The following is a 13,825-nucleotide window of genomic DNA, read 5'->3' on the forward strand; positions in this document are numbered from 1 at the left end:
CTAAGTATACCTGATCTAAAGCTATATTATATAGCAGCAGTCACCAAAACCATTTGGTACTGGCTAAGAAATAGAACGGTAGATCAGTGGAACAGATTAGATACAAAGGACAAAAAAGGGTACATCTATAGCAATCTAATCTTTGACAAACCTAAAGATAACAACATTAGGGACAAAAATTCATTATTCGGAAAAAACTGTTGGGAAAACTGGAAATTAGTATGGCAGAAATTAGATATGGATCCACACTTAACACCATATACCAAGGTAAGATCAAAATGGGTCCATGATTTAGGCATAAAGAATGAGATCATAAGTAGATTAGAGGAACAAAGAATAGTCTACCTCTCAGACCTGTGGAGGAGGAAGGAATTTATGACCAGAGGAGAACTAGAGATCATTATTGATCACAAAATAGAAGATTTTGATTACATCAAACTAAAAAGTTTCTGTACAAACAATACTAATGCAAACAAGATTAGAAGGGAAGTAACAAATTGGGAAAATATTTTTAAAGTTAAAGGTTCTGATAAAAGGTCTCATTTCCAAAATATATAGAGAACTGACCCTGATTTATAGGAAACCAAACCATTCTCCAATTGATAAATGGTCAAGGGATATGAACAGACAATTCTCAGATGATGAAATTGAAACTATTTCCACTCATATGAAAGAGTGTTCCAAATCACTACTGATCAGAGAAATGCAAATTAAGACAACTCTGAGATACCACTACACACCTGTCAGATTGTCTAAGATGACAGGAACAAATAATGATGAATGTTGGAGGGGATGTGGGAAAACTGGGACACTGATACATTGTTGGTGGAGTTGTGAAAGAATCCAGCCATTCTGGAGAGCAATTTGGAACTATGCCCAAAAAGTTGTCAAACTGTGCATATCCTTTGACCCAGCATTGCTGTTATTGGGATTATATCCCAAAGAAATACTAAAGAGCGGAAAGGGACCTGTATGTGCCAAAATGTTTGTGGCAGCTCTTTTTGTTGTAGCTAGAAACTGGAAGTTGAATGGATGTCCATCAATTGAAGAATGGTTGGGTAAATTGTGGTATATGAAGGTTATGGAATATTATTGCTCTGTAAGAAATGACCAGCAGGAGGAATACAGAGAGGCTTGGAGAGACTTAAATCAACTGTTGCTGAGTGAAATGAGCAGAACCAGAAGATCACTATACACTTCAACAACAATAATGTATGAGGATGTATTCTGATGGAAGGGGAAATCTTCAACATAAAGAAGATCCAACTCACTTCCAGTTGATCAATGATGGACAGAACTAACTACACCCAGAGAAGGAACACTGGGAAGTGAATGTAAATTGTTAGCACTACTGTCTATCTACCCAGGTTACTTATACCTTTGGAAGCTAATAATTAATGTGCAACAAGAAAATGGTATTTACACACATATATTGTATCTAGGTTATATTGTAACACATGTAAAATGTATGGAATTACCTGTCATCGGGGGGAGGAAGGGGATAATTTGGAAAAATGAATAAAAACAAATAAATAAATAAATGGAAAAAAAAAGAAGTAAACAATTTTTAAAATATTTGGACAAGTGAAAGCTAATGAATTTGAGACATCAAAAATCAATCAAGTAAACAAAAATCAAAAAATGAAAAAAATAGAAGAAAGTATAAAAAATATCCCAATGGAAAAACAACTGACCTGGAAAATAGATCCAGGAAAAAAACTTAAGGATTATTGGACTACCTGAAAGCCAAGGTTAAAAAAAAAAAAAAAAGAGCCCAGACAGCATCTCTCAAGAAATTTATCAAGGAATATTGCCTTGATATCATAAAACTGAAGGGTAAAATAGAGATTTAAAGAATGCACTGGGGAGCAGCTAGGTGGCTCAGTAGATAGAGCATCAGACTTGAAGTCAGGAGGACCTGAGTTCAAATCTGGCCTCCGACACATAACATTTCCTAGCTATGTGACCCTGGGCAAGTCATTTAATCCCCATTGCCTCTGGGAAAAAAAATGCACTGACTACTTCCTGAAAGAGATCAAAATGAAAACTCTTAGGAATAAGAGTAACCAAATTCCAGAAGTCTCAGACCAAGGAGCAAATAGTATAAGGAGACAGAAATAAACAATTCAAAAATTATAGGATAATGTATTATTTATCAGCTGCTGCTGCTACATCAGGGATGAAGAACCTCTTTACTGCCAGGAATCATTTGTATATTTATAACATCATTCACAGGTCATATAAAATTATCAGTACATAAAACCGAAGCAGTGGAAAGTTGTTGTACCTAACTTTCAGCTCATCATTGCCTTAACAAACAATTTTGCTTGTCTTATGTAGCCCTTAGGTGGAATATTCCCCACCTCTGTTCTATATTAAAGTATTGAAGGCTTGTAATATGATATTCCAGAGGATAAGAAGCTAAGAGGGCAACAAAGAATCATCTTCCCAGAAAATTTGTATTCAGGGGAAAATATGGATGTTTGATGAAGTAGAAGACTTTCAAGCATTTCTGATGAAGAGAAAATTTGGCTTTCAACTTCAAGACCCAAAAGAAGCATGAAAAAGTAGACAGAAACAAGAAATAATAAAGGATGTAAGAAGGTTAAACTGTTTATAATCCTACATGAGAAGATGATACTTGTAACTCCTATGAATTTTATCATTATTGGAGCAGTTAAAAGAAGTATAAATAGAGGGGATGAGTACTAATTGACTATACTGGGATGATATTGAAGAGGGGACCCCAAAACTCTAAAAAATCCTTGAAGGAGAAAATCTTCAACCCTGTCTCAATGAGAGATCACTCCAGGGAATCAGATAAAATGGTTTGCCTAGGTGGGACTGTTTGAGTCTTGAGCTAGAGAATTCCAACCCTACTCAAATGTAGATCTTCCATTCAATTCAACTCAAGCTGTACTTAGCCCCATCAAGAGCAACCCCATCAAGAGAAGCCCTCAACTTTAGCTGTCACAGCCCCCAATAAGACATTTAATATAAAAGAGCCAAACTAAAACCCTCTCTTTGCAAAGGTTTCAAATATGCCAGCTATGCCATGCTTGGGATGCCAAGGAACCTCTGTCCATTGGAATATTCTTTTCTAGTGTTATCCTCTCTTTATCCTCACCTATTTCCTTAACCAGACTTTATGCCTCTCTGTCAGGATTTCTAACCTTACTTCCAATCCCCATAATAAACCCTTTTGTCAATCTAGGTTTTCGGGTCTGTAAATTCTTTTACAGACAACCTCTGCACCACCAGAATGGAGTCCCCAAAACTCCCTATCCTTGTGCCAAATTCCAAAGGGTTGCAGCAGAGCCAAACCTCTCCATTTGGTTCCCTAAACCCTAAACCTGCCACTAGACCTTATCATTTAACTTCCTGACCACCAGAAATCCTAATCTCATTTTGGTTCCATAAATCTAAATCTTATCAATGTAAAAAAAATTTAAATTAAATTAAGAGGTGAGACAAAAGGATGCATTGGTGAAAGAGTGAAGGGAGAGGTAGAATGAGGTAAATTATCTCACACAAAAGATATGCAAAAGAGCTTTTGCAATGGAAGTGAAGATGGAGGGAGATGAGCAAACTCTTAATCTTGCTCTTTTTGAAATTGGCTGAAAGGAGGAATAATATATAAAAATATATTGGGTATTTAAAAATTTTATTTTACTCTACAAAGAAGTAAGAAGGGAGAAGAAGTAAAGAAGGGATGGCTGACAGAAGTGAAAACAGATTGGGGGAGGCAATAGTCAGAAGAAAAATGCCTTTAAGAAAAGATAGAGTAAGGAAAGAAGGATAAACGAGGAAAGTAGAATGTGAATGTAGATGGTATGAATTTGCCCATAAAACAGAACTTGATAGCAGAGTAGGTTAAAGTCCAGAATCTGACAATATGTTGTTTACAAGAAACATACTTGAATAGAGAAATATGGAGAATAAAGGTAAGAGATCAGAGTGGAATCTTATCTAACAAAAGCAAAAATATATTCAATTTAAAAAGATAAGCAAGGAAAATATATCTTGTGAAAAGATAGCATAGATAATGAAGTGATATTAGTAAACATATATGCATCAAATAGTATAGCATCCAAATAATTAAAGGAAAAGTTAACCAACTTAGAGGAGGTAATAATAAAATCAGATTAGTAGGGGACCTCAAATTTCCCCTCCTGGAACTAGATAAATCTAATTTAAAAATAAACAAGAAAGAAGTTAAGGAGATAAGTTGAATTTTAGATGTTATATATGATAGACCTCTGGAGAAAACTGAATGGGAAAAGAAAGGAATATACCTCTTCTTTCAGAAGTATGTGACACTGGGGCAGCTAAGTGGTGCAGTGGATAGAACACCAGCCCTGAAGTCAAGAGGATCTGAGCTCAAATTTAGTCTCAGACACTTAACACTTCCTAGCTGTGTGATCTTGGGCAAGTTACTTAGCCCAATTGCCTCAGGGGAAAAAAAAGAAGTAGGCACTTACATAAAATTTGACCATATATTAGAATAATCAGGAGCATATATTTACGACTGTCAATAAGCATAGTATGCAATAGAAATAAACTGGAACCTTTCCCAGTAAGATCAGGAGTGAAACAAGGTTGCCCACTATCACCATTATATTCAATATAATACTAGAAACGCTAGCCTCGGCAATAAGAGCCGAGAAAGAGATTCAAGGAATTAGAGGAGGAAATGAGGAAATCAAACTATCACTCTTTGCAGATGACATGATGGTATACTTAGAGAACCCCAAAGACTCTGCTAAAAAACTATTAGAAATAATTCAGAATTTTAGCAAAGTGGCAGGATACAAAATAAATCCACATAAATCCTCAGCATTCTTACATATCACCAACAAAATGCAACAGCAAGAGATACAAAGAGAAATTCCATTCCAAACAAATGTTGAGAGTATAAAGTATTTGGGAATCCATCTACCAAAGAATAGTCAGGAATTATATGAGAAAAATTACAAAACACTTGCCACAAAAAAAAAGTCAGATTTAAATAACTGGAAAGACATTCAGTGCTCTTGGATAGGCTGAGCGAATATAATAAAGATGACAATACTCCCCAAACTAATCTATTTATTTAGTGCTATACCAATCAGACTCCCAAGAAACTATTTTAATGACCTAGAAAAAATAACAACAAAATTCATATGGAAGAATAAAAGGTCGAGAATTGCAAGGGAACTAATGAAAAAAAAGTCAGAGGAAGGTGGTCTAAGTATACCTGATCTAAAGCTATATTATATAGCAGCAGTCACCAAAACCATTTGGTACTGGCTAAGAAATAGAACGGTAGATCAGTGGAACAGATTAGATACAAAGGACAAAAAAGGGTACATCTATAGCAATCTAATCTTTGACAAACCCAAAGATAACAACATTAGGGATAAAAATTCATTATTTGGATGTTTGTGGCAGCTCTTTTTGTTGTAGCTAGAAACTGGAAGTTGAATGGATGTCCATCAATTGGAGAATGGTTGGGTAAATTGTGGTTTATGAAGGTTATGGAATATTATTGCTCTGTAAGAAATGACCAGCAGGAGGAATACAGAGAGGCTTGGAGAGACTTAAATCAACTGTTGCTGAGTGAAATGAGCAGAACCAGAAGATCATTATACACTTCAACAACAATACTATATGAGGATGTATTCTGATGGAAGTGGAAATCTTCAACATAAAGAAGATCCAACTCACTTCCAGTTGATCAATGATGGGCAGAAACAACTACACCCAGAGAAGGAACACTGGGAAGTGAATGTAAATTGTTAGCACTACTGTCTATCTACCCAGGTTACTTATACCTTTGGAAGCTAATAATTAATGTGCAACAAGAAAATGGTATTTACACACATATATTGTATCTAGGTTATATTGTAACACATGTAAAATGTATGGGATTACCTGCCATCGGGGGGAGGGAGTGGAGGGAGGGAGGGGATAATTTGGAAAGATGAATGAAAAAAAAAATTCATTATTTGGAAAAAAATGTTGGGAAAACTGGAAATTAGTATGGCAGAAATTAGATATGGATCCACACTTAACACCATATACCAAGATAAGATCAAAATGGGTCCATGATTTAGGCATAAAGAATGAGATCATAAGTAGATTAGAGGAACAAAGAATAGTCTACCTCTCAGACCTGTGGAGGAGGAAGGAATTTATGACCAGAGGAGAACTAGAGATCATTATTGATCACAAAATAGAAGATTTTGATTACATCAAACTAAAAAGTTTCTGTACAAACAATACTAATGCAAACAAGATTAGAAGGGAAGTAACAAATTGGGAAAATATTTTTAAAGTTAAAGGTTCTGATAAAAGGTCTCATTTCCAAAATATATAGAGAACTGACCCTGATTTATAGGAAACCAAACCATTCTCCAATTGATAAATGGTCAAGGGATATGAACAGACAATTCTCAGATGATGAAATTGAAACTATTTCCACTCATATGAAAGAGTGTTCCAAATCACTACTGATCAGAGAAATGCAAATTAAGACAACTCTGAGATACCACTACACACCTGTCAGATTGTCTAAGATGACAGGAACAAATAATGATGAATGTTGGAGGGGATGTGGGAAAACTGGGACACTGATACATTGTTGGTGGAGTTGTGAAAGAATCCAGCCATTCTGGAGAGCAATTTGGAACTATGCCCAAAAAGTTATCAAACTGTGCATACCCTTTGATCCAGCATTGCTGTTATTGGGCTTATATCCCAAAGAAATACTAAAGAGCAGAAAGGGACCTGTATGTGCCAAAATGTTTGTGGCAGCTCTTTTTGTTGTAGCTAGAAACTGGAAGTTGAATGGATGTCCATCAATTGGAGAATAGTTGGGTAAATTATGGTATATGAAGGTTATGGAATATTATTGCTCTGTGGGAAATGACCAGCAGGAGGAATACAGAGAGGCTTGGAGAGACTTACATGAACTGATGCTGAGTGAAATGAATAGAACCAGAAGATCGCTGTACACTTCAATGTTGTATGAAGATGTATTCTGATGGAAGGGGAAATCTTCAACATAAAGAAGATCCAACTCACTTCCAGTTGATCAATGATGGACAGAACTAACTACATCCAGAGAAGGAACACTGGGAAGTGAATGTAAATTGTTAGCACTACTGTCTATCTACCCAGGTTACTTATACCTTCAGAATCTAATACTTAATGTACAACAAGAAAATGGTATTTACTCACATATATTGTATCTAGGTTATATTGTAACACATGTAAAATGTATGGTGTAACGTGCTCTCCTGGCAGTTACAATTACTAGTCTGTCCTAGACCCACCAGAGTACCTTTGACCACTGTCCTTTGCAGTGTGAGCTCTACCCGGCTCGCCTCCTCTGAGGCCTTCAAAGGTCTCTGGCCACAATCTCTTGAATCTATAGCTTAATAACCGGTAGCGCACTCAAGAACAACCACGTGTAATCTTAAAAGCCTTTATTATACCTACTCACATAATGCCCTAACTGATGCCCTGACTTGTTGGTTCCCGAGTGAACACCTGGTCAGCAGACCCACGTGTTCACTACCAAAACCCTTACCTCTTTTGGCTATCCATCTTGGCTTGGCCACCCAGGCTGGGAAGCCAGGGTGAAGAACGCCAGGTTAAAGAGACCGCCTGCTGCCTGCAGTGGGCTTACATAGGGCCTGTGAGGTCACACACACAGCTAATCAGCGAGAGAGTCACCCATTATGAAGCTATCTCAAAATGGCCAGGATCCCGCCCAAGGGCAGTCCTAATATCCACAGAAATTACTTCCGGGCCTCAATCTCCCGATTTGCTGTGGCACCCATTTAAAGGCCCCTTACAGTATGGGATTGCCTATCATCAAGGGGAGGGAATAGAGGGAGGGAGGGGATAATTTGGAAAAATGAATATAAGGGATAATGTTATAAAAAAAAATTACTGATGCATATATACTGTCAAAAAATTTATAAATAAAATTTTTTTAAAAATTTGACCATATGTTATGGCACAAAAAACTCATAACCACAGAAAAGTATAAACACTAAATGCATCCTTTTTGGATCATAATACAATAAAAGTTACATTCAATGAAAGACTGTGAAAAGAGAAATTCCATTTAAAATAATTCATACAGTAAAAAATATTTGGGAAGTCTACTTGCCATGACAAACTCAGGAACTGTGTGAACATAGTTATAAAACACTTTTCACAAATAAAGTCTAATCTGAAAATTATTAATTGCTCATGGGTAGGTGTAGAGGGCCAGAACTTTGGAGAAGTATACTTAGAACAAGGATATTTACAACAAGGTGTTAACTCAGTGGAACTGATGAGTTGATGGTTCTTTAGTATACTATACTTAGGACTTAGCATGGTGATGTAATGGTTCTCTAGTTTACACATAATCAGTATGATGTAATGATGTAATTGTAATAGGGTATTTAAGGGCTGAAGATTGGAAAAGAGACATTCCATTTTTAACCATCCTCCTGGTGGCTCTCCTGCCTCCTGCACTTCTCTACTAAGATCAAGATTGGGCCAGAATAAAGACTCTAGACTCTATTCTGGTCATTCTCATTAGTATCTATCCTGCTGATACCAAAGCCTGTTTGAAGGACCTCCAGAAAGTTAGCCCAAACACTACATTTTGGCTCCCCAAAATGGATATAAGGACCTAGACTCAGCAGTTTGACTGATGTAATCATAAGTTCAGTGGAGAAGTCCCTGTGACCCGGAAATAGGGTAAGCAAACTAATCACTTTCATTTTTTAACTAAAATGGGGCAAATACTAAGCCTTCTCTACCCCAAAGGAAATGTGTAGCAAGCATAGTTAGGTTAATAAAGGAGCAAGATTTGTTGTTAACTTGGCAGCAGATCAAACCTCTCCTTTGTTCTTTAAGGAAGAAAAATTAGAGCCAGAAACTAGTGGGAGAGTAACTAATTGAATGTTACAATGATAATGGTCCTGATTTAGTCCTGAGGAAACATTCTATATATACAACATTATACAATTGGCTTTTCCCACAAGTTTTAAAATAAGGAAAAAGGAGAAAGAGCAGGATGGGGATGGTACTGACAAAGAAGCTTCAAAGCATGAAGAATTGGACAAGAAAAGGAGTTAAGTATAGTGCTGATGAAATTAAGGAGTGTGGCACTTCTCAATCAGCAGCTTTGTTTACCCCCATGACATAATTACAAAAAGCATTAAAGCTAAAGATGAAGGACAGGATACCTCTGATTTGAGAATAAAAGCGTACCCTGTGATTGAAGAGTTTGACTCATCAGGTCAAGAAAAAAGAAAATACACTCCATTTAAGTTGGAAATTATCAAAGATCTGAAACAAGCTTGCATTCTTTATGGGTCTACATCATCTTATGTTAAGATGTTATTAGAGAATTTGGTTTTTGAAGTTTTAACCTCTATTGATTGGAAATATATAGCAAAGACATGTTTAGAAACTGGACAAAACTTGTGACTTTCTGAGTACAATGAACTCTGTAGAAAACAAGCCCAACAGACAATCTGGAGTTAATATACCAGTCACCTTTGCTCAAATAGCAAGTTTAGGTCTTTATGCAGACACTTTAGCATAGATTAATTACCCTATAGCAGTATATGAGCAAATTGCTGCTGTTGCTATCAAAGCAGGGAGCACCTTCTGAGGAAGACAAGATAGAGGGGAAACTTTCATGAAAATAGTGCAAGGTCCAAATGAACCCTTTACCGATTTCATGGGATGTCTGGAGACAGCTGTCATATGAACTATTGGTGAAAATGCAGCAACATGAATAATGATAAGACAACTTGCTAAAGAAAATGCTAATAAGGATTGTAGAAGAATTATTCTAGTACTACACAAGGATGCTCTTTTAGATGAGATCATAAAACATTGTGCCACAATGGACATAAATGCCTTTTATACCCAGGTTATGATGCAGACTTCTCAAGATCTGAACATAGGAAGACAGGGTCCCTTTGGGCAAAGAACTTCCAGAGAGAATCCTCAATGCTTTCAATGTGGTAAAGTAGGGTATCTGAAAGCTCAATGTTGGCATAGAAGACAGGGTGGGAGAACAAGACCCAAAACCCTATGTTTAAAATGCAACAGAAGCTTCCATTGGGCATTAGAATGTAGAATGACTCAGGGAAATGGGAAGTAGGCCCCAGCTCCACAGCCCCAGGCAAAAAACACTGGGAGCATAATGGCAGCCAGTGTTACACCCAGAGAATCTTTAGAAGTTCAGTACTCTGACATGATCAATCAGCCGAGAAGGATCCTGATGGGAGAAAAGGATTACAGTTGAGAAGAATAGAGTTGTATGCAGCTGGGACTACTGAGATATCCCCTGGAGAGGCGAAATTTGTCCCAGTTTGCTTTCAGGCACAGTAGGCTTGACCATTCTTACCTCCTGAGAGTGCTTACAAAACTGTGTCTATCTATACACTGATTTGAGAAACTGAAGAATGTGTAGCTAATATCCCAGTCATTTACACAGGTAAACAACGTGTGACTTATCACCCAGGAGAAGTAGTAGCATCAGGTTTACTGATAGGCAATCTGGTAGTATTTACCCAGTTTTTGACTCCCAACAATCCAGGAATCCAGGGATATTCTGGACTGCATCTTTTATAGCTGAGCATCCTATGCTCACTATCTATGAAAATGGCATACCATTTAATGCAGAATATTGGAGGGGATGTGGGAAAACAGGGACACTGACACATTGTTGGTGGAACTGTGAATACATCCAGCCATTCTGGAGAGCAATTTGGAACTATGCTCAAAAAGTTATCAAACTGTGCATACCCTTTGACCCAGCAGTATTACTACTGGGCTTATATCCCAAAGAGATCTTAAAGAAGGAAAAGAGACCTGATGTTCAAGAATGTTTCTGGCAGCCCTCTTTGTGGTGGCCAGAAACTGGAAACAAATAATTTTTTAAAAATTTAAATTCTTTTAAATTTTTGTTAAAAAAAAATCAGTGATAAATAGTAAAAAGAAAACAATACCTATAGCCCCTCTAGAAGAAGAGAATGGATGAAGGAGAAAAGGGATGGATTTAAATGGGTGAAAAGAAGAAATCTCAATTCAGTGATGGGAAAGTGTGCCACTGAAGAATATTTCCATGGTAAGGAAAGAGATATTCTAAAATGGAAGATGTGGACCTTCCAATAGGCATAATCTGAAATCATTCCATGCTCACAAAGGTTATTATGCTTCTATGAATAATATGGCTCAAAAGAAAAAAAAAATCAGAACTCCTAGGGCAACTGATTACCTGAAGGACAGGCAAGAATGAAACTTGAGATATTTCATGCCAAATGGGAGGGAAATTATCCTGGGAAGGGCAGATTTGTAATGAAAGGAACAATCAGGAGCAAAAAAAGAAAATTTCATCAGTAGGGAAATACTTCCATACTTTCTATTTCTTATGGGAAATGTTACTTCTAAGTGAGATACAACAGGAAAAGGCTGGGGTTTGGGGAGGCAGCCAAAATCTACAAGGTAGTAATATAGGAATTATGTAGAAGAGGGAACTCAAAATAGATACAACAGGAGCTTGAATTCTATGAGAAACACAAAGATTATAGAAAGAGTAAAAAGATATATGGACTTGAATCAAAAAATAAATCTGGAATAGCCAGAAAGAAAGAAGAATTTATAAAGAAAACAAAGGAAAAAATATTTTTCTAACAAAAGGCTCAAAAATAGAAAAAAAAATCTAACAAACAAAAGGTGAAAGAGAGGAAAAGGGAAATTTTACTTGAATACATAACTGAGAGAAAAAAAGAGAAGAATTAAGTAACTCAGTAAAGGAATAAATTAAATAAAACTCCAAAACTAGAGAAAAGGTTAATAAATCAAAGGTGTGAAGGCTTGAAAATGAGGGGAAACCAGTGGGAATAAGGTTGCCTTAAAATAGATAAAGCAAATTCTGGAGAGCAATTTGGAACTATGCTCAAAAAGTTGTCAAACTGTGCATACCCTTTAACCCAGCAGTGTTACTATTGAGCTTATATCCCAAAGAGATCTTAAAGAAGAGAAAGGGACCTGTATGTGTAGAATGTGTGTGGCAGGCCTCTTTGTGGTGAGAGGCCAGAAACTGGAAACTAAGTGGATGCCCATCAATTGGAGAATGGTTGAATAAATTGTGGTATATGAATATTATGGAATATTATTATTCTGTAAGAAATGACCAACAGGATGATTTCAGAAAGGCCTGGAGAGACTTACATGAACTGATGCTGAGTGAAATGAGCAGGACCAGGAGATCGCTGTATACTTCAACAACGATACTATTATGATGATTAATTCTGATGGATGTGGCTATCTTCAACAATGAGATGAACCAAATCAGTTCCAGTAGAGCAGTAATGAACTGAACCAGCTACACCCAGCAAAAGAACTCTGGGAGATGACTATGAACCACTACATAGAATTCCCAATCCCTCTATTTTTGTCTGCCTGCATTTTGGATTTCCTTCACAGGCTAATTGTACACTATTTCAAAGTCTGATTCTTTTTGTACAGCAAAATAACTGTCTGGACATGTATACATATATTGTATTTAATTTATACTTTAACATATTTAACATGTATAGATCAACCTGCCATGGGAGGAGGGGGAAGGAGGGGAAAAATTAGAACAAAAGGTTTGGCAATTGTCAATGTTGTAAAATTACCCATGCATATATCTGGTAAATAAAAATTATTAAATAAAAAAATTCATAAAATAATAAAAATAGATATAGCAAAATTAATGGAAGAGACAAAGTAATGTCTTTAAAGATAAAGACTAACAGAAGAATCATAATTTGGGGGGAAAATAGAAGAGAATCTAAACCTGTCATAGCTTTAAATGTTAAATAGTCTACTAGAGTGACCAATTAAATATAAAAACAAAACTTTAAAATACTTTACAAACTTTTAAAATACTTTAAAATACATCTTAACACCCAGAGAAGGAACACTGGGAAACGAGTGTAAACTGTTTGCATTTTTGGTTTTCTTCCCAGGTTATTTTTACCTTCTGAATCCAATTCTTCCTGTGCAACAAGAAATTCGGTTCTGCACATATATATTGTATCTAGGATACATTATAACATATGTAACATGTATGGGACTGCCTGCCATATAGAGGATGGGGTAGAGGGAAGGAAGAGATAATTTGGAACAGAAGTGAGGGCAAGGGATAATGTTGTAAAAAAATTACCCATGCATATGTACTGTCAAAAAAAAGTTATAATTATAAAATTAATTTTAAAAATTAAAAAAAAAGAAATACACCTTAAAAACAAAGACATATAAAGAATAAAAATTAGAGACTGGGACAAAATTTACTATGCATCAGGTAAGTCTAAAAAAATTAGGAACTGAAATTACTATTAAGCAAAACAAAAACAAAAATTCACAACATAAAAAGATATAAATAAGCAAACTATATTATGCTGAACGATTACAAACCAAGAACACTATTAAGCTGATATGCTCCAAACGCCTTACCCTTATCTAAATTAAAAAAGGAAAAATTAACTGAAAGAAAATATAGACATTAATATGATAATAGCAAGAAACTCTAATGTCTCTCTCAGTTGTGGACAAATCTAGCAAAGAGATAAATAAAATAGAAAGTATAGAATTGAATAAATTTCTGGAAAAGCTGAAGCTAATATACAGTGTTCTTCTAAATTCAACTTTTAAATAATATAATTATTTCCAAGAACCAAGTAAAACTTTTACAAAAATTGACAATATATTAGGGATAAGGATATTGCAAAATAAATGTATCAAGACATAAATAGTAAACTTATCCTTTGTCTGT

Source organism: Sminthopsis crassicaudata, chromosome 1, assembly GCF_048593235.1.
Source record: "Sminthopsis crassicaudata isolate SCR6 chromosome 1, ASM4859323v1, whole genome shotgun sequence".
Lineage (NCBI taxonomy): Eukaryota > Metazoa > Chordata > Mammalia > Dasyuromorphia > Dasyuridae > Sminthopsis > Sminthopsis crassicaudata.